The following is a 20,907-nucleotide window of genomic DNA, read 5'->3' as shown; positions in this document are numbered from 1 at the left end:
CAAACGGGCCTCCGGATCTCTCATGTCTTCAGTGTTTACTGTGTGTTGGATGTGTTAGATCATCAGGTCAGGACTGAGCTGGGGTTAAACATGAGGAGTTAGAGCCTGACTGAGAGACTATTAACTGTACATTAATGCAAGCGCTGCACTTCGTTGAACATTGTGTTAGGGAGTTGACTCACATCAGAAGGTTTGTGGTGACACGGTGGCTCAGCGGTTAGCACTGTCGCCTCACAGCAAGAAGGTCGCTGGTTTGAGTCCCGGCTTGGTCAGTTGGTGTTTCTGTGTGGAGTTTGCATGTTCTCCCCATGTTGGTGTGGGTTTCCTCCGGGTGCTCTGGTTTCCCCCACAGTCCAAACACATGCGCTATAGGGGAATTGATTAACTAAATTGGCCATAGTGTGTGTGTGTGTGTGTGTGTGTGTGTGTGTGTGTGTGTGTGTGAGAATGAGTCTGTATGTTTCCCAGTATTGGGTTGCAGCTGGAAGGGCATCCGCTGTGTAAAACATATGCTGGAGTAGTTGGCGGTTCATTTCGCTGTGGCGACCCCTGATTAATAAAAGGACTCAGCTTAAGGAAAATAAAGGAATGAATGAATTTAGAGGTTGCAGTTGACTGATTTTACGACATTTACTGACTCCTCACTTGAATAGTATATACTATAGTAAATACTAAAGTGTTTTTGAACCATACAAGGGTATTGTACTTTAAATATTGTAGTGTTCACTACTGTTAATGAATGCTCCAGCATACTGTAGTGTTAACTATAGTGAATTGATAAACTGTAATTAACGTTGTAGTATACTTTAGTTGTTACTACAGTAAACTGTGGTGTATTGTAGTATATTATGCCCTATAATCGTAGAAAACAGACATACGGTATTGGGTCATTTGTTTATATTACTATAGTTGTTGTGTTACCCTAGCAACTACAGAATTGCCCCAACGGATTGATTACTATAGTTGTTGTATGACCACAGCAACTATAGAATTAACACAACAATTACTGTAATTGTTGTGATACCGTAGCAACTATAGAATTATCACAACAGATAGATTAGTATTATGGTGTTACCATAGCACTATAGAATTACCACAAGATATAAATTACTGTAGTTATGTTACCATAGCAACTGTAGGATTATCGCAACAGATCAATTACTGTGGTTGTTGTGTTACCATAGCAATTATAGAATTATCACAACAGATAAATTTCAATAGTTGTTGTGTTACCATAGCTACTGTAGAATTATCGCAACAAATCAATTACAATAGTTGTTGTGTTGCCACAGTAACTATAGAATTATTGCAACAAATCAATTACTGTGGTTGTTGTTACCATAGCAACTATAGAGTTATCACAACAGATCAATTACAATAGTTGTTGTGTTACCATAGCTACTGTAGAATTATCACAACAGTTCAATTACAATAGTTGTTTTGTTACCATAGCTACTGTAGAATTATTGCAACAAATCAATTACTGTGGTTCTTGTTACCATAGCAACTATAGAGTTATCACAACAGATCAATTACAATAGTTGTTGTGTTACCATAGCTACTGTAGAATTTTCACAACAGTTCAATTACAATAGTTGTTGTGTTACCATAGCTACTGTAGAATTATCACAACAAATCAATTACTGTGGTTGTTGTTACCATAGCAACTATAGAGTTATCACAACAGATCAATTACTATAGTTGTTGTTACCATAGCAACTATAGAATTATCACAACAGATCAATTACAATAGTTGTTGTGGTACCATAGCAACTATAGAATTATTGCAACAAATCAATTACTGTGGTTGTTGTTACCATAGCAACTATAGAGTTATCACAACAGATCAATTACTATAGTTGTTGTGTTACCATAGCAACTATAGAATTATCACTGCAGATCAGTTACAATAGTTGTTGTGTTGCCATAGCAACTATAGAATTATTGCAACAAATCAATTACTGTGGTTGTTGTTACCATAGCAACTATAGAATTGTCACAACAGATCAATTGCTATAGTTGTTGTGTTACCATAGCAACTATAGAATTATCACAATTCATTAGTTACTATTAGGAATGTCCTGTCGAGTCATTTGATTTTGAGTATCTACTGATACCGATCCGATGCTTCTATAATTCACCAAAAAAGAATAAAGAAGAGCGAAGAAACAGATCCAGGATGTTGCTTATTTTTTATTTTATAATGGTATTTTATTATCGTCTACCCCCAGCCCAACCCTAAACCCAACCGTCACAGTACTGTAATAATATAAATTATTGTTATACAGTGTCACAAAAATGATACTATATTGATGTGCGTATCCACAGCTGTATTCTATCTAGACTTTCCACGTCAAGCTGCTTCCGTGTTCTACTTTGGGTGCATTTAACCAATAGCGTCTCTGCAACACAGTGATGTCATGCCGCACGCACTGCTGTTTCTATGTGAAGTCAAGAAAGAGGTCTAACTCTGTGCCGATTTCTGATCACATGATCAGGTTTGGACATCTCTAATTACTATAGTTGTTGTGTTACCACAGCAACAATAGAATCACCACAGCAGATTCATTCAGTGCAGTATGTTTCAAAAACACTACAGTTTTTGCGATAAACTACTATAGTATTGTTCATATTGGGAGTCAGTAAATGTAGAAGAAAGTCAAACTCATCTTCTAAACGGGTAAATGTAATGTACGTGTATGGCCACCACATTACTAACTCAAAATCAGTTGTGAATGCTTGATCTCACGGAGGGACTCATTATAAAGTTCAGTCTTTCTGCTTCACTAAAGCGATTCCTTCCTGGAAAATATCACATCTGAAGCTTTATGAAGCATGAAATTCGTTTACACACGTGTGCAAACTCCAGCAGGTGAACGAGTGTGTGTTGGAGCATCTGTAAATCCAGCATCTGTCAGTCTCTCGCTCTCTAATGCAGAAAACTGAAGAAGGAGTGTGAGGTTTTATGGATCTGTGTGTGTGTGTGTGTGGGTTGTTGTGGCTTTGTAACTTCATGCGCTGTTAGGTTAATGTTTTGTAATTCAGTGGATGCTTCAATTCTGTCCGTAGAGATTGCGGTTGGACTTTTGTTTCACAGAAGATGCACTCATACTTGTGTTTTAGTTCAGGTGGTATAATACAGTCTAATGCTACTTCAGGAGAATTAAAGAGCTGAAATACTCATAAATCAGAGTATAGTAAACGTCATCAGCTGCGCAGAAAAAGCTCAATGAAGCCCTATGTGTTTACATTCCTCTGCATCTGTTTGTGATACGTGTGTGTATGTGTGTGTGTGTGTGTGTGTGTGTGTGTGTGACTAACAATAGTTTTGTGATGTCATGTTTTGTTCTTGATTGCATGCAACTTAAAACAACCTAGTGAAAAAAGAGTTTTGCTATATTTCTGTTGTTATTTTTTTATTCTCAAATTATTATAGTTTTTTATATCAGGCAGTGATCTTGCTCTTAAACCGGCAAACCATCATATGCTAATTATGTAGAAAACTAAATTATTGGGTGATTTGTTTAAATTACTATAGATAATGTATCACCATAGCAACTGTATAATTACCACAACAGATCAGTTACTATAGTTGTGTTACCCCATAGCAACTATAAAATTATCACAACAGATCAATTACAAGAGTTGTTGTGTTGCCATAGCAACTATAGAATTACCACAACAGATCAATTACCATAGTTGTTACCAAAGCAACTATAAAATACCACAATAGATCAATTACTGTAGTTGTGTTGTCATAGCAACAATAGAATTACCACAACAGATCAATTAATATAGTTGTGTTACCATAGCAACTATAGAATACCACAACAGATCAATTACTGTAGCTGTTGTGTCACCATAGCAACTTTGGAATAACCACAACAGATCAGTTACTATAGTTGTGTTACCATAACAACTATAGAACTACCACAAGAGACCAACTACTATAGTTGTTTTATCATAGCGACTAAAGAATTATCACAACAGATTAATTACAATAGTTGTTGTGTTACCATAGCAGCTGTAGAATCACCACAACAGATTAGTTACTATAGTTGTTGTTACCATGGTAACTATAGAATTATCACAACAGATCAGTTACTAAAATTGTTGTTATCATGGTAACTATAGAATTACCACAAGAAACCAACTACTATAGTTGTTGTCACCATAGCAACTGTACAATTACCACAACAGATCAATTACTATAGTTGTTGTGTTACCATATCAACTGCATAATTAAATCAGTTACAATAGTCGTAGCATCATTAGCCTGAACATTCGATTAATAAATTATTTATCTCCGCACATAATTATATTTTTAAATTCTTGTCAAATATTTGACTTTTACACACAAAATTTTACTGACAGCAAACTCTCTTCTGATGATTCAGAAACATCACAATAGTAAAGAAATGACGATTTGTTAGATTGAGCAGTTATTAATTATTTGTGTTTATTGTGCATCAGTAAATGAATATTATTATTAATATCATCAGTAAATTAGGGTAATTAGGCACGTTATTGTATAACAGTGGTTTATTCTGTAGAGAATGTCAAATATAATCATTTCTTAAGAAGACTAATAATATTGACCACAGCCGCTGATACTTATTAAGCAGACTGTCTCCAGAAGACAAATCTAATAGGAAATACTGAATATTTACAGAGAATTCCAGTGTCAGAGCAGAGCAAATCATTCAGTCTGCAGCTGTACATGTTCATATATGTCCAAATCTCAGATTTCTAGTCTTTAACGTGTGTGTATTCTCTCAATCACCTTCTGACATCTTTCTCTGTATGATGCAGAGACACACACACACACACACACACACATGTGCCTGATCAGAGGAAAACCACTTAAAGCAGAGCGCTGCGAATACAGCAAACGCCAACAGCAGCAGTTACACAAGCAGACAGACAAAGAGGAGGAGGAGGAGTGTGTGTGTGTGTGTGCTGAAGCAGGGAGGTCGAGCGCGTGTCTCTGAGTGTTTTTCACACACACTGATCTGTCATTGGTCAGGCTGTTTCTGCTCATCAGACCTGCTGTCTCTCCTGCACAGATCTGGAACAAAATGGCTTCCTGTGCAGGAGACACACACACACAGACACACACACTCAGCAGTGTCAGGACAGTGTGATGCTACCCATCACAAACACACACACACACACACACACACATTTATACAGTTATCTTTATGAGGACATATGGTCCTCATAATGTAAGGGACACAAGGTACACACAAACACATACAGAGACACACACACACACACAGCACCATCAGGACAGTGTGACGCTACCCATCACACACACACACACACAGCTGCATCAGGCATTATAACACTACCCATCACACACATACATACACAAGTTATCTTGATAGAGACATTTAGTCCTCATAATGCAGTGGTACATGGTACACACACACACTTGTACAGCTATCCTTATGGGGACATTTGGTTCTCATAACATAATGTTAAACACACACACACACACACACAGATACAGCTATCCTTACCATCGGTACAGTGTGACAATACCCATCAATCTCAAACACACACACACACACACGCACACACACACACATACACACACAAACACACACACAGCAGTATCAGGGCAGTGTGATGCTAACCATCACACACACACACACACTTGTACAGCTATCCTTATGGGGACATTTGGTCCTCATAACATAATGTTAAACACACACACACACAAACACAGATACAGCTATCCTTACCATCGGTACAGTGTGACAATACCCATCACTCTCTCACACACACGCACACACACACAAACACACACACACACAAACACACACACAGCAGTATCAGGGCAGTGTGATGCTAACCATCACACACACACACACACTTGTACAGCTATCCTTATGGGGACATTTGGTCCTCATAACATAATGTTAAACACACACACACACACACACAGATACAGCTATCCTTACCATCGGGACAGTGTGACAATACCCATCACTCTCTCACACACACGCACACACACACACAAACACACACACAAACACATACACACACAGCAGTGTCAGGGCAGTGTGATGCTAACCATCACACACACACACACACACACACACACTTGTACAGCTATCCCTATGGGGACATTTGGTCCACATAACATTAAGGATAAAAGGCACAGTGTGATGACACACACACACACACACACAGCAGCATCTGGAATGAAAATCAAAAATAAGTGTTGTAGTCTTCATGGTGTCTATAATCTAGTGTCTCCAAAATGCACATTCAGAAGATATAACCCTGATATGAACATGTAAAGCGTACAGTTCGTCACTTTAAATCCATCACTGATCTTTTGTCATCTCCTCATACTTCAGTGTCTCATCAGATCTTCTGACCAATCTGTTGCTCTCTAGTGTCTGACATGCCCCGCCCCCTTCTTCTCATTGGCTGTTCATTTGATGTGCTTGAGCAGGGCTCTATATTATTCGTGTTACCTGGTTGCACCGCTGCTCCCAACTTCAAATATTTAGGAGCAGCAGAAAAAATGTAGGAGCACCACCAAAAACCAATGAGCACCACTGCAGAGTGTATATTGAGGGAATTAGACAACGTCAATCAGGACTAACAAAAACCAGAAACAACTCTCTAACTGATGCTGTGATGAATTAGTGATATTTGTGCAGTTATTCCAACATGAATGGCTAATGCGGCGACGCAGTGGCGCAGTAGGTAGTGCTGTCGCTTCACAGCAAGAAGGACCCTGGTTCGAGCCTCGGCTGGGTCAGTTGGTGTTTCTGTGTGGAGTTTGCATGTTCTCCTTTGTTCTACATGCGGGACAGGTGAATTGGGTAGGCTAAATTGTCCGTACTGTATGAGTGTGAATGAATGTGTATGGGTGTTTCCCAGAGTTGGGTTGCAGCTGGAAGAGCATCCACTGTGTAAAACATATGCTGGATAAGTTGGCGGTTCATTCCGCTGTGGTGACCCCAGATTAATAAAGGGGCTAAGCTGACAAGAAAATGAAGGAGTGAATAATAGTTATAAAATATTAATGATGATGATGGGGTGGCGCAGTGGGTAGTGCTGTCGCCTCACAGCAAGAAGGTTGCTGGTTTGAGTCCCAGCTAGGTCAGTTGGTGTTTCTGTGTGGAGTTTGCATGTTCTCCCCGTGTTGGCGTGGGTTTCCTCCGGGTGCTCTGGTTTCCCCCACAGTCCAAACACATGCGGGGAATTGGGAAGGCTAAATTGTCCGTAGTGTATGTGTGTGAATGTGTGTGGATGGATGTTTCCCAGCGATGGGTTGCACCTGGAAGGACATCCGCTGCATAAAACATATGCTGGATAAGTTGGCGGTTCATTCCACTGTGGCGACCCCTGATGAATAAAGGGACTAAGCTGAAAAGAAAATGAATGAATAATGATGATGATGATGATGATGATGATGATGATGATGATGACAGTAATACTAACACTGAATTACCTTTCTCATGATCATGCTGCCTTGAATGTGAGTTATCTGCTATAAACAGTCCTGCTGTTGCATTATATATAGTATACTATGACCAGGGATACAATCAGCCAGCGCAGCGACATTTTGTGTCTGCCGGTTTGTTTACTTGCATTGGTATTTTCCTCCATGTTAATTCTGACCAATCAAACAGCAGTTTAGGAAATCTGTTCAATAACATCTGACCAATGAGTGATGTAGATTTTGTCACATGACTGCATTTTGGTTCCATTCACCTGATCAGTGTGCTGTGAAAAGGGCCCAAAACGGTAGAGAAATGCTGCAGTGTCTCATTTGTTGCCCTTGGTCTGGACCAAATGAACCGAACCACAGGTGTGAAAGCACCCTTAGCTAGTGTGAACGTGTCTTCTGATCTTGGGTGTGCACCCATGAGCATACTCGAGTCTGAAAGAGGTGGTTCATGCGAACTCTGGTCCGGTTCACTTCTGGTATGAGTGCAATCACAGCAAATAACGGAAGTGAACCGCCAACTGTACAACAAACTATTGTTTTCAGAACGTACATTCGTGTGTGTGTGTGTGTGTGTGTGTACTGACCTTGGTGACAAGCAGGACTGAGCCAGGGCAAGCACAGTGATAAAGCTTGTCTTCTCCATAAACAGCTCCTGCAGACATCATGTGATGTTCTGAATGTTTATAATATTTGTGCGGCAGATGGACGCGAGTCGCTTTCTGTATATCCAAAACCAATAGACTCAGTAAAAGCAGAATGAGCGTGATGTGTGGACGTCTTTTTATTTTGGTGCTTTGCTTTTGTGTCCGTCAACTAACAGCTGTACACACAGCAGCTCGATGACGCAAGCGTACAGGGGTTCAGAAGGAGAAAAGACAGTGTGAAGTCGGCACAATAGCCTAGTGGTTAGCACACTGACATATGGTGCAGTGGCACTTCAGGGCGTCCCCGAGTTCAAATCCCGGCTCGAGGATATTTCCCGTCCCTAGCCCCTCTCTCTCTCCCACTTCACTTCCTGTCTGAAATACTGTCCTGTCCACTTAATAAAGGATAAAAAAAGGCCAAAAATAAATCTAATAAAAAAAAAGACAGTGTGAACTCAAACCAGCTGAGAAGGTGGTAAGGTGGGACAATCGAACCTTTACTCTACCCTTACTCTACTTGTACTACATTTTTAGGCAAGTAACGGTACTTTGACTTCAGTATGATTTTCCAGTACTCCTTCCACCACTGTCTTTCAGCAGAAAGGCAGACTCATGTTAGATTGAGCACTTCATCAATGCTTCAGTCTGGCCAGCAGGTGGCGTGTGCAGTCCTCAGTGAAATCACAGTCTATCTATCAGCTGATCTCTGACCTGTTTTACAGCACCAGCACAGCTGTGTGTGTGTGTGTGTGATCACTCAGAGCTTCTGTCCGTCTGCAGCTCTTCCAAACGCTCTGATCAGCACTTTAAAGCAGCATTGATTTACAGCTTAGCGCCGCAGAAATGCAGCAGCCCCCTGGGAGACCTGTCAATCATTACTAAGCCACGCCCTACTCTTTGTGTCAGCGGTGGGGGGAGGGGCTTGACGGACAGAGCTGTCAATCACAGGGTCACTCCTGCTCATTATAGCTGTGAACTGAAGTGTGGGGCAATATGGTCTTACTAGGAATAAGCTCACAGTTATTATTCAGTACATTTTTGAATAAAATAATAGTAATAAATAATGTTTGATAGATTAATGTGACCGATATGTGTGTGTGTATATGTGTGTATATATTGTGGATGTCTGGTTATATTGAGCAGATATAAATGGTGTAAAAGGAGGCTAATAATAGTAAAAAAAAAGTGTTGCTAAATATGGGCGGCCGTTAATATACCTGGGCGGCCCACCCAAGTAAAGTCTGTGTGTGGGACACACTGGATTATGTAAATACAAACTTTTATTTTGCATGTTATTAATTGTTTGACAGCACTAATTTACTCACATTGAAATATTGCTATTGAATGTAGCACATAATGACTAAGAAACAGCCAGTAATGCATTGAGTGACATAACATGTACAACATTCACTCATTCATTTCCCTTTGGCTTAGTCTCTTTATTCATCAGGGGCTGCCTCAGTGGAATAAACCGCCAACTATTCCAGCATATGTTTTCCAGCTGCAACCCAGTACTGGGAAACACCCATACACACTCATTCACACTCATACACTATGAACGATTTAGCTTACCCAATTCCCTGATAGCACGTGTGTTTGGACTGGGGGGAAACCGGAGCACCCACACCAACACTGGGTCAACACTGACCCAGCCGGTACTCGAACTAGCAACCTTCTTGCTGTGAGGCAACCATGCTAACCACTAAGCCACCGTGTCACCCTAATGTACAACAATAAAAGAAAATAAATCAACAAATCCTACAGTAAACTATTTTTAAATGAAGGTAATCAGTGTTGGTGTACAGTGTGAAGCTGTGCTGCTGGTGTAGTGTGTGTGCGTGTGTGTATGTGTGTGTGTGTGTGTGTGTGCTCAGTATAGGGGCCGCTGTGGGGGGTTGCATTAGTCTGTGTGTTATCAGTGTGTGACAGATGTACAGCTCTTCACTTCCTGTTGATTCAGGAAGTCAGAGAGGGTCAGATAGAGCTCAGCGTTCAGCATTACTGATGCACTACACACTCGACACACTGACCTGACCTGCAGAGAGAGAGTTTAATGTACATGAGGTTTAATGTTAGGAGTTTGAGATAATATATTGTATAAGGACGACACGGTGGCTCAGTGGTTAGCACTGTGGCCTCACAGCAAGAAGGTCGCTGGTTCGAGCCCCGGCTGGGTCAGTTGGTGTTTCTGTGTGGAGTTTGCATGTTCTCCCCGGTATTGGCGTGGGTTTCCTCCGGGTGCTCCGGTTTCCCCCACAGTCCAAACACATGCGCTATAGGGGAACTGATCAACTAAATTGACCATAGTGAATGAGTGTGTGTGAGAATGAGTTTGTATGGGTGTTTCCCAGTACTGGGTTGCAGCTGGAAGGGCATCCGCTATGTAAAACATAGGCTGGAATAGTTGGCGGTTCATTCCGCTGTGGCGACCCCCGGTTAATAAAGGTGAAGGACAATAAGTGAATGAATGATGTATCAGAAATATGTAGAGAAATAAGTGTGAACATAACAGAGAATGTGATGCAGTTTATTACAGGGTGTTTGTAGTGTAATATACAACACCAACACACACAATACAGCACTGCACACTATTACACATGGCAATAAACGTCCATTTTTACAACTTATCAAGGTTAAAAGTTGATGGAAGTAAAGATCAAGATCCCATAATGCAGCTCAGAAGCAGAAATAGATGAGGAAAAATAAAAACATGATCATGAATCACGGATATTCTTTACAGTGTAGATATACAGCATGTAGTATATATATTTAAGTATTTATATATATATATATATATATATATATATGTATCATTGTATTATATGGTCACTTCACTATTTTATTCATTGTAATCTGCAATGCTTTGGCAATAGCTGACAAGTCATGCCAATAAAACTCCTTTGAATTTAATGGAATAGAGAAAGAGAGAGAGAGAGCGCGTGCTGTGTGTGTGCGCGTGCTGTGTGTGTGTGTGTGTGTGTGTGAGCATGTGTGTGTGTAAAGATCGTCAGTCTGTCAGCATGATGATGGATCAGCTGGAGGCAGTAGGTGAGAATGGTGTTTTCTGCTTCATTATTAGCTGATTTCTGCAGTGTGTGTCGCTCTTTATTGAGTTTCCTGTAATCTGAGTTTATCTTTCACAATTCGGACTCTCTTTTCCTCAGAGCTTAGATTTTGCAATCTGCTGCAGAATTCAGAGATTACTGCCATTTTAAATTGTTTAGTTTTTTGTCTTTTTATGTGTATTTTCTTCTCAGAATTGTATTCATATCTTCAGTTATACTTATTAAAAATAAAATTAAATTTATGACAAATACTTGCAAGAACAAGAGTTTGCATGTTCTCCCCGTGTTGGTGTGGGTTTCCTCCGTGTGCTCCGGTTTCCCCCACAGTCCAAACACATGCGCTATAGGGGAATCGGGAAGGCTAAATTGTCCGTAGTGTATGTGTGTGAATGAGAGTCTCTAAAACCAGCCTGATCTCACGAGAAAACATAAGTATTTTACGTTTTGTCAGTTTAGTAGCTATTTGTATGAGTTCAGTCGTATGAAAATGTATGATTTTAAAAATGAGGCGTGGCACCCAACCCCGCTCCTAAACCCAACCATCATTGGATGATGAGCAAATCGTACTAAATTGTACGAATTAGATCATACGAATTAGCCACTAAATCAAAACGTTCAGAATTGTTGTGAAATTGCGTAGCCTAAAATAAATGCTAGATAAATTGGCAGTTCATTCCTCTGTGGTGACTCCTGGTTAAAAACGGGACTTACCAGAAAAGAAAATGAATGAATGATTAGTTATTATTTATTTATTTATATTTTTAATACGACTTATATTGGTTTATCCCAAGCTGGAAAAATATTTTTCTAATATCTCACATTTTTTATTTTATTTTCTCAGAAGTGTTTATACCTTCAAATGAAATAAAATAAAATAAAAATAATGACAAATACTCTCAGAGGAAAATCTGATTTGTAAGAGGCCACAGTTTTTATTAATATATTATTAATTATTATAATTATTATATTTTTAATATTTTATCAGTAAAACTTTTATTTGTTTTTCCAATGATGGGATTTTTTTTCTCTTGCATTTGCAAATTTGTATCCCACATTTATATCTTTAAATGTTGCTTCATCCACAAACTATATCCTGAATTTCTGGAAAACTTTGACAAATTCACTGAACTGCAAGAGCACAAAACTCAGATTTGCAGGATAAAGATATGTCATGTGTTGATCCTGTAGTCTTGACTGCTGATCTGAAACACATGACAGCTGCGTTCAGAGTGTGTTTAGCAGTGAAACTAAAGCATATTTACTCAGTGTATTGTGTTGAGGATCTGCTTTGTGCATTTCCCAGCATGCTTTGGTGAAGTTAAACACACTCCAGCAGCACGTGACCACGGCAGGAACACGGTAAAACTGGTGGCTGAGTGTTTACCACGTCTCGTGTAGAACTGATACTGGAGCAGCTGAGTGTGTGCAGATAAAACCTCGCATTGCTCTGACACACACACACAAACACACACATCTGAAGATTAACCTTTGTGTACCATTTCAACACTGTAAAAAAATAACAGTAAAATATACGGTAAAGAACAGCAGCTGTGGTTGTTGGAATTTAACATTTAAAAAACTTTGGGTCAAATTTATGCTAATGCTGCATTTATTTTTATTTTTTTGCCATTCACTGCAAAAAATAAAATCAGTAAAATTTATGGCAAAAAAGACAGAATATAACCGTTAAAAATACTGTAGGAATGTCAAATAAATGTACAATTTTTTATGGTAAATTACTGTATATTTTTTTACTATACATTATCAAAAATGCAGTAAAAATTACCATTAAAACAGCAGCTGTGATTGCCGAAATTTGGCAATTAAAAATACGGTAGAAATGTAAGAGAAATTTCAACATTTTACAGTAAATTACTGTATTTCTTTTTTTTGCCATAAACTGTAAATAATAATCATTCAATAAAAAATAAAATCAGTGAAATGTATGATTAAAAAGCCCTACAGCTGTGGTTGCTAGAAATTAACCATTAAAAACATGTTAGCAATGTAAAAGAAAATTTTAAATTTTACAGTAAATTATCGTATTTCGTAGATGTTTTGCCATACACTTCTAAAACAAATGTGTAATGTAAAAAATTGACAGCTGTGATTGGCGGAAGTTAATAGTTAAATATACAGTAGGAATGTAAAACAAACGTATACATTTTACAGTAAATTAGCGTATTTCATCATTTTTTGCTATACACTGTAAATAATAAAATCAGTCAAATTTACGATAAAAAAGAGCTGTGGTTGCTGGAATTTAACCGTTAAAATATGTTAGCAATGTAAAAGAAAATTCCAAATTTTACAGTAAATTACCGTATTTCACAGATGATTTGCCAGTGAATTGCCCTATTTCATAATTATTTTTGCTATACACTGTAAAACCATCTATAAAAATTACTATAAAATACAGCAGCAGTCGTTGCCAGAATGTAACTGTTAAAATACGAATGAAATGCAAAAGAAAATTCTACATTTAACAGTAAATTACCATATTTGATCATTTAATTTTCTATACACTGTTAAAAACTTATTAAAATAAAAATTTTACAAGCTGCGGTTGCTGGAATTTAACCATTAAAAATATGTTAGCAACGGAAAATACATTTTTAAATTGTATTTAAATTATTTTTTTTGCCATACACTGTAACAATTAAAATCTGTAAAATTTCTTATTAAAAAGTTACGAGCTGTGGTTGCTGGAATTTAACTATTAAAAATATATTAGAAACATTAAAGAAATGTCTACATTTTACAGTAAATTACCATATTTTAAACATTTTTTGCCACACACTATAAAAACACATTTTTACAGTAAAAACCGACAGCTGTGGATGGCTGAAGTTAATAGTTAAAAATATAGTAGGGATATAAAGGAAATGTCTAAATTTTATTTTAAATTACCATATTTCATCATTTTTTTCCTAAACAATGTCGTAATACAAAATCGTAATAGTTGTAATACAAAATTTTTCCTATACAAATACAAAATCATTAAATTTACAGTAAAAAAAGACAGTTGCCAAAATTTAATCATTAAAAATATGATGGGAAAGTAAAATAAATGTCAAAATTTTACAGTAAATTACAAAATTTTATAATTTTATCATTTTAATTTTATAAATAAGTCAAATTTACGATGAAAATGACAGCTGTGGTTGCCGGAATTAACCTGTTAAAAATATGTTAACAATGTAAAATAAATGTCTAAATGTTACAATAAATTACTGTGTTTGTTAGTTTCTTTATTTTTTTGTTTTATTCATTAATTTATTTTTCTTCATTAAGTTTATTTTTATCATTTTATATCATTATTTTATATTTTATTTTACTATATTGGACCTTTTCTTGTTTGTTTATGGATTTAAAGTCTTTTTTAAGTACAGTTGATGGCAAAATTATTCCCCTTACTGTGGAGCGAGGAATTTCTCACAGTATTTCCTCTAATATTTGTTCTTCTGGAGAAAGTCTTATTTGTTTTATTTCAGCTAGAATAAAAGCAGTTTTTAATAGTTTTAAAGCCATTTTAAGGTCAATATTATTAGCCCCTTCAGCAATATTAGTGTTGGATTATCTCCAGAACAAACCACTGTTATACAATGACTTGCCTAATTACCCTAACTTTACCCTAATTACCCTAGTGAAGCCTTTAAATGTCACTTTAAGCTGTATAGAAGTGTCTTGAAGAATATCTAGTCTAATATTATTTACTGTCATCATGACAAAGAGAAAATAAATCAGTTATTAGAGATGAGTTATTAACACTATTATGATTAGAGATGTGTTGGAGAAATCTGCTCTCCGTTAAACAGAAATTGGGGACAAAATAAACAGGAGGGCTAATAATTCAGACTTCAATATATATGAGACGTGTATTTGTGGTGGTGTTTTGACAGCAGTGTGGAGTGAATCTGGGTTATTTATCAGTGTATAATGTGATCATCATTGATTATCCAGCTCTGCGTTCAGTGGCTCAGCATCGACCCAGCATTGATTCTCTCTAATTCCCCGCTGGATAATTGTCATTTATCGTGCGCTTGTCAGGGGAGATCATCACACTATTAAGTGCACTAAAGCTATAGACGTGTCTGCGTGTGGAACTCAGTCATTGATTTGTTTGGACAAGCTTGAGGATGCTAATCTGCTCTGGAGGGTTTACTTTTTACATGCGTGTGTGTTCAGTGTTGCGTAACAGAGGAGCTACTGTAATTAAATCACTGACCCACTGGAGAAGAAAAGTAAGGGATCACTGTTCATTTCAGGTCATTTAATTACAGTTTCTTATAATATAGAGAGGGGACTTCGTTGTGGACAAAGTGTGACTAGCAGCAGTGTTGGGGAAAGTTACTTCTGAAAGTAATGCATTACAATATTGAGTTACTCACTGAAATAGTAACTAGTGTTGCTTAGTGTTACTTTCTATGGTAAGTAATGCGTTACGTTACTTTTGAGTTACTTTTTCTTACCTGGCTGAGGTTTGATCTCTTTCAGAACTCATTTATGAATTCATTTTACTTAGACTTAGTCTCTATTTCAGAGGTCGCCACAGCGGAATGAACCACCAACTGTTTTACACAGCGAATGTCCTTCCAGCTGCACTGGGAATCATCCATACACTCTCATTCACACACACACTCATACACTACGGCCTATTTAGTTCATCAATCCCCCTATAGCGCATGTGTTTGGACTGTATATACTGTATACCGAAAGAAATTCGTTACCAGCTAAATTTGGCTGTATGAAGTGGTCAAAAATAGTTTCAAAGTTTCCTGATTTTCATCAACTGTTTTTTTTTTTTGTCTTATCAGGGAAGAATCCAGAGTAATTCAGAATTTCATTTTGAGAGTCGCTCTTTTTAAGAGATTGTTGCGGTTGTTGTAGCTACTAAATCATATTGACAGGAACAGAAATGAACTGATTCAGATGCGAGTTCAAACTGAAGCGGGAATTATTAAACACAGACTATTCAAATAAAATGGTGTATTGTTGCGCAAGCGTGTGTATTTTACTGACTTTTCCACATGTAACATTATGTATTGTAGATAGACCATTAATGACGATACTACCGTTTATAAACTACAGTGGCACCGCCAGTATTTTGGAGCCATAGTATCATGATACCACCATAGTACCGGTAAACCGTGCACCTAGGCATGGGCCGGTATAAGATTCTGACAGTATGATAACCTTGGATAGAAATATCACAGTTTCACAGTATTGTGCTCACACATATTCTTCTTAAGGGTGCTTTCACATCTGTAGTTCGCTTCATTTGGTTCAGATCAAGAGCAATAAATGATACACTGCAGCATTTTCTGCCTTCGTTGGGTCGTTTTCACACCACACTGACTGCTTTGGTCCGAACCAGATGAAAAGAACCTAAATGCAGTCATGTGACAATCCACATCACTCATTGGCCAGATGTTATTGAACAGATTTCCTAAACTGCCTATTGATTGGTCAGAAATAACGTGTGGGAAAATGCCAATGGAACTCCTGAACCTAAACAAACCGGCAGACACAAAATGTCGCTTTTTACCATGGAGCTACGACTGCGCTGACTGATGGTATCTCTACTTATAGTGTACTATATAGCTTGTATACATCACTTTAGACAAACTATATATTTCAAGATGGAAAACCAACTCTAGTGCGATTCAACCCAACTAAATAAGGCAGGTGTGAAAACACCCTAAATGTCTGGGTGAAAAACAAAACTGGTTTCCCCTTTGAAAACAATATATTTTATTTTTTGAAAGATTTATATTACAGTAAACATGTCAGGCTGAATAATTCAAATCAATGATTGACTTCTGCTGTCTTCATTAGTTTAAACACTGATTTCTTGATTTAAAACAGCATCTTTAGATATCTTTTCTGCTGGAGATACTGCTGTCCTAAAAAACAAACAACGAAAAATGTAAATAAAAATCTTGCACATACTATAGGAACGGTAAAATAGAAAATGTTGGCGGTTTTAAAACCTTACCTTTTCCAAACCGCGGTATACCTTGAAAATCATCCCATGCCTACGTGCAACCCTGTTCCACACTTGTAAACACTCACTCCAACGAGCCTGCATGGCTCTTGGCCCCGCCCACACTCGTCAGCGCTACCAAGCCGACCAATCACAGAGCTTGCACTACGCGACATGTAGTCACATTTTTGAGAGGTGCACGTCAGCCACAGCGAAGGTTATGCGACCGCTCAAAGGCTGCGCCGCACCCTATGCGTGCAATTGAGGCAGAAGTATAAATCAGCCTTTAGGGGTCGATCACACCGATTGAGAGGCGATCTTTAGAATGCTTTTCTAATGGCCGCCTCGTGTTTTAACCTCCTTGCTGTTACACGCTTGCAGTAGAAAAAAGTCAACTCTGAGTGAAAAAGCATGCTTCTTCAGTCGAATGTTTTTCATTGTCCAATCAAATGAAAGCAGAGGCGGGGTTTCCATTGACGGACAGCAGTGTACAGCTATAAGCAAGGATCACTCCACGCAGAACAGTGTAATTCAGCCTGCAGTCAGACCTAAGATCTTTTTACCTTGGGTGACCCTACCAAGGACATTAGCCCCCACAACATAGCTCTTTTATTTTATTTTTATTTATTATTTATTTCATTTTATATATAATCTGAATTCTGCATCAAATCCTGTGAGTTGATAGTAATGTAAGCTGCTCTCGGCTACTTCCATTACAGAGCTGATGTGCACATTTGTAAGTCATGATTTATTTCTTTATTGCTGGATGTATGATGACAGAGAGAGAGAGAGAGAGAGAGAGAGAGAGAGCAGTGAAAAGTGCTGAGCAAACAGATATCGCAGACAGACAGACAGAATCCATCTCACATCATCTCGCTGACAGAACCAGAGACGCTTTTCTGTAATTATTTGTCATGCAAATAAAGTGGAGTGCATCGAGCTGACCTGGAGATTCAGATGCATATAAACATTTGTCTGCTGCATAACCGTTATTGTGGGAATATAGATCAATATCTGCCTATTACTACATCATATACATTTAAAGCACTTGATTGGCAGGATTGTGTTCTCATACTGTATTAAACACAGCAAGAAGATTAGAAAAGCAAATAAACAAACCCAACAATTATTATTATAGGATTGTACAAGCTTAATCAAATAGGAACAGTTATATTTAAATAGTTTATTTGTAAATTATATACATTATTATTTAATTTATATCACTTTTATTATATCTATCTACTTTTTAAAATGATATTTTTATGCCAAAAAACTGAATAATAAAATGACAATTTTTTTAAAAAGAAATAAAAATAAATTTAATTATCGAATATCTAAAAAATAACATTGCAGTTTTCATTTAAAATAAATAAAATAAAACAAATAAATCGAATTATTATGCAAAATATCTGAATAATACAAACAAAATTTACTTTTTTAATATTTTTTACTTTTTTTTCTGCAAATTATCAGAATAATAAAATCACATTTTGTATTTAAAATAAATGAAAACAAATCTAATTAATATCCAAAATGTATGAATAATAAAATCACAGTTTTCATCAAAAAATCATATTAATAATAAGTAAATAAAGCTAATTAAATGCGAAATATCTGAACAATAAAAACACAATTTACATTTTTAAATAATTAAAAAATACTTCAATTTAATTTTTTTGCAAAATATCCGAGTTATAAAACCACTGTTTAAAATTTAAATTAATAATAAAATCATAATTTTCAATAAAAATAATAAATAAATAAATAAAAATAATAAATAAAACTAATTATTATATCTAAATTATTATATATAAATATCTGAACAATAAAAACACAATTTACATTTTTAAATTAATAAAAAAATGATTTTTTTTGCAAAATATCTGAATAATAAAATCACAGTTTGTTTAAAAAATAAAATTTATAATAAATAATAAAAACAGTTAATTTTAAATAAAATTGAAGCCAATTGTGTTTTTGTTATTCACACATTTTAATTCACACAGGCTTTAATTTGATTTAAAATAAATAAATATATTGATGCAACTCATGAACACTTCCAGATGGTTATAAATGAATCATTTTAAATATACTGATTTTTATTATTACTGTTTATTCTGATTTATTGTTATTATTTTTACTACTATACCATTTACTGTGTTTAATGCGTTTTAATAGATATGCGGATGCTCTTTTTAATGTCAACTTTATAAATGTTTTGGCAATACATCTGTAACATTCGTCATGCCAAGCAATTATTACATTGAATTGAAATAGAGAGTGAGAGAGTTTTATTTTAATTTTATTTTTCCTACTTCCTTTTAATGTAAACATTGCAGATGCTCTTGCCATTAAAGCAAATTTGAATTGAGAGAGGGGGAGAGGGAGAGAGAGAGAGAGAGACAGAGAGAGAGCGAGGGAGAGAGAGAGCCAGCTAGCTCTATCTATCTTCCTTCAGAGACTCTGGCCTGTGTGTGTGTGTGCGTGCGCGCGTCTATTGTTCGCTCAGCGCCCGAACACAAAGACTCTTGAGGCGGCTTCATCAGCACCTTCAGCTCGAGGCCTCGCGGGACTCAAACCGGACCATTTCACACCGATAACCGCCGTTTCCCATGATTTAACACCGATTTTCCAGACTATCCGAGTCCTGGGATTCACATAAAGCCTGTGTGGAGTCGGTGGATCCTCCGGTACCGTACACCAGTGTTCCAGGTAAAGCTGAGGGGTTTATTTACACGGCTTTAAAAGCGATAACTCATTATTGTTTTATCACACTTAAGTTTTTTTAATCATGTTTTTATTGTCGACTTTTGATTTGCCAGGTTTTACGGTTTTATCGGTTGTTTTGCTGTTTTATGTCGGTGTTTTATTGCGCCTTTAGCATTAGCCTTTAGCCTCGGGCCTCATCAATGGGGTTTATTTACGATCAGCAAGGCTCGTTTAAGTGTATAAGGTGTGTTTTCTGCTCAGCTTTTCAGCGTGGAAGTCTGTCAGATTCATGTGTTTACTAAACGTGTTGTTTTTTTGTGGAAATGTGTGTGTTCAGGTGGTGTAAACACACACTAGTCTGTTCATATGAGCTCATGGGTCCCGTGACCACTGCGATCTATGAGGATTTATATTATTTTACTTAGAAATTAACATTTTTATTTCAAAAATACTCCATTAGCTTTCTATAAGTTCAAAATTAACATATCACCACTGGGCTCGTGATATTTTAGTGTACACTATACTGTAAATACGTATTTATAAGACAAAATACAACAAAAATAGAGAAAAATACTGTTTAGTTCACTTGTTTATCCGCTTATTTCAGTGTAAACACTTTGTTTTGGTTTGCTTTTTTCCTATGAAAAGACCACTATTAAATAGTATCTCTGTTTTTTTTAATTAATAATTTAGTCATTAAACAGTTTGAGATTAATATGCTTAATTAATATTCAGTATACAACCAATGATTTGCATTTAAGTGATGTGAAAAATGAATTTTCTGTCATTTATTTACTCACCCTTATTTCAAACCTTTAGGGTTTTTTTTCTTTTGTTAATCACAAAAGAAGATATTTTGAAAAATGTCAGAATCCTGTAACCATTGACTTCCATTGTATTTGTTTTTCTTTATATGGAAGTCAATGGTTATCGGTTTTCATCATTCTTTAAAACATCATCTTTTGTGTTCAGCAGAACTCATAAAGGTTATAAGGGAGAGTAAATAATGAGTAAATGGTCATTTTTAGG

The 20,907-nt window shown here is 36.7% G+C and overlaps 1 protein-coding gene across 5 annotated transcripts in view; it reads left to right on the top strand.

Annotated features, from left to right (window-relative positions):
* The window catches only part of ldb1b (LIM-domain binding 1b), a 60,201-nt gene that overhangs the window by 10,172 nt on the left and 29,122 nt on the right, over positions 1–20,907 (top strand). Inside the window, exon 1 of one of the 5 annotated variants that reach the window (XM_056468474.1) lies at positions 19,796–19,881. The exons of the other annotated variants lie outside the window; for them this stretch is intronic. The gene's annotated coding sequence lies outside the window, so the exon portion shown is untranslated. Of the gene's footprint in view, positions 1–19,795; positions 19,882–20,907 lie in introns of those variants that run through there. 5 annotated transcript variants of the gene reach the window in all.

Source organism: Danio aesculapii, chromosome 11, assembly GCF_903798145.1.
Source record: "Danio aesculapii chromosome 11, fDanAes4.1, whole genome shotgun sequence".
NCBI classification, from domain to species: domain Eukaryota; kingdom Metazoa; phylum Chordata; class Actinopteri; order Cypriniformes; family Danionidae; genus Danio; species Danio aesculapii.
Note: the sequence above shows the minus strand (reverse complement) of the source record. Positions and strands in the feature narration are given on the sequence as shown.